A 2,101-nucleotide genomic window follows, 5' to 3' on the forward strand; every position below is an offset into this window, starting at 1 on the left:
GACTGGCTATTATCAAGAAGATAAGAAGTTACAAGTGTCAGCAAGGATGTGGAGAAAAGGGAACCCTCGTGCACTGTGAGAATGTAAATTGGTGTAGCCACTCTGGAAAACAGTATGGAGTTTCTACATGAAACTAAAAATAGAACTACCATATGATCCAGCAATTGCTCTGTTGGGTATTTATTTGAAGACAATAAAAACACTAACTTAAAAAGTTATATGCACCCTATGTTTATATAATATTCTAAATCCTTTGTTGTCACTTCAACAATCTCCCCAGCATCTTCACCAAGAGTAGATTCCATTTCCAGAAAGCACTGTCTTTGCTCATCCTTAAGAAGCAACTCCTTACCCATTAAAGATTTATCATGAAATTTCAGCAATTCAATCAAATCTTCAGGCTCCATTTCTAATTTGGGTTATCTTGCTATTCCCACTGCATCTGTAGTTACTTCCTCCAGTGAAGTGTTGACCCCCTCAAAGTCAACCAGAAGGGTTGCAATTAACTTCTTCCAAACTCATGCCAGTGTTGATAGTTAGACCTTTTCCCATGAATCACAAATGTCCTTAAAGGCATCTAGAATGACGAATTCTTTCCAGCAAGCTTTCTATTTACTTTGCCCAGATCCATCTGAAGAATCACTATCTATGGCAGCTACAGCTTTATGGAATGTATTTTTTCCACAATACGATTTGCAAGTTAAAATCTTTGACCCGTGGGCTGCACAATGGGTGCTGTGTCAGCGGGCACAAAAATATTCATCTCATTTTACAACTGCATTGCACCTTCCAAGTAACCAGGTACATTATTAATGAGCAGTAGGTTTTTGAAAGGAATTCTTTTCTGAGCAGTGGTTTTCAACAGTTAGCATAAAATATTTAGTAAACCATGTTGCTAACAGACATGTGTCATCCAGGATTTGTTGTTTCATTAGGCGGAGTAGAGTTGGCATAATTCTTAAGGGCCCTAGGATTTTCAGAATAGTGAGCATTGGCTTCAACTTAAAGTCACCAGCTGCATTAGCCCCTAATAAGAGAGTTGACCTGTCCTTTGAAGCTTTGAAGACAGTCATTGACTTCTCCTCTCTAGCTATGAAAGTCCTAGGTGGCATCTTCTTTCAATATAAGCTGTTTCATCTGCATTAAAATCTGTTGTTCATTGTAGCAACCTTTATTATCTTAGCTAGATCTTCTGGATAACTTGCTGCAACTTTTGCATCAGCACTTGCTGCTTCACCTTCCACTTGTATGTTATGGAGACGCTTCTTTTCTTAAACCTTATGAACCAATCTCTGCTAGCTTCAAATTTATCTTCTGCAGCTTCGTCGCCTCTCTCAGCCTACACAGAATTGAAGGGAGTTAGGGTCTTACTCTGGATTAAGGTTTGGCTTAAGGGAATGCCACATCAGCAATAAGGCTGTTTTGCTTTCTTATCATTCACGTGCTCACAGGAATAGCACTTTTAATTCCTTCAAGAACTTTTCCTTTGTATTCACAACTGTTTGGTGCAAGAGGCCTAGCTTTCAACCTATTTCAGCTTTGACATGCCTTCCACACTAAGCTTACTCATTTCTAGTTTTTTTTTTTATTTCAGATGAGACACATGTGAGTCTTCCTTTTGCTTCAACACTTAGAGGCCATTGTAGGGGTTATTAATTGGCCTAATTTCAATATTGTTGTGTCTCAAGGCATTGGGAGGCCCAAGGAAATGGAAAGAGATGGGGGAATGGCTGGTTGATGGAACAGTCAGAACACACACACCCTTTATCAATTAATTTCACCCTCTTACATGGGCGCCATTTGTGGCATCCCAAAACAATTACAATAGTAACATCAAAGATCACTGATCACCTCTCACTCATTTGTGGAATCTAATGAACCAAATAAACTAATGATCAAAAATAGACCCTGAGTCATAGAAGTATGAACAGACTGTTGAACCTCAGAGGGAAGATAGGGAAGGGTGAGTGGGAAGAGATCAACCAGTGAACTTGTATGCATATATGCATAACCCATGGACACAGACAATGGGGTGGTGAGGGCCTGGCAGGAGGGTCCTGGTAGGGGACAGTAACGGGCTGGAAAAGGAGGACCTATGTAA

General features: G+C 39.9%; 1 pseudogene; it reads right to left on the reverse strand.

Moving 5' to 3' along the window:
- Positions 1 to 233: 233 nt before the first annotated feature.
- Positions 234 to 1,641, reverse strand: LOC106696794 (annotated as a pseudogene).
- Positions 1,642 to 2,101: the final 460 nt, after the last annotated feature.

This window comes from Myotis lucifugus, unplaced genomic scaffold (genome assembly GCF_000147115.1).
Source record: "Myotis lucifugus unplaced genomic scaffold, Myoluc2.0 scaffold_0, whole genome shotgun sequence".
NCBI lineage: Eukaryota > Metazoa > Chordata > Mammalia > Chiroptera > Vespertilionidae > Myotis > Myotis lucifugus.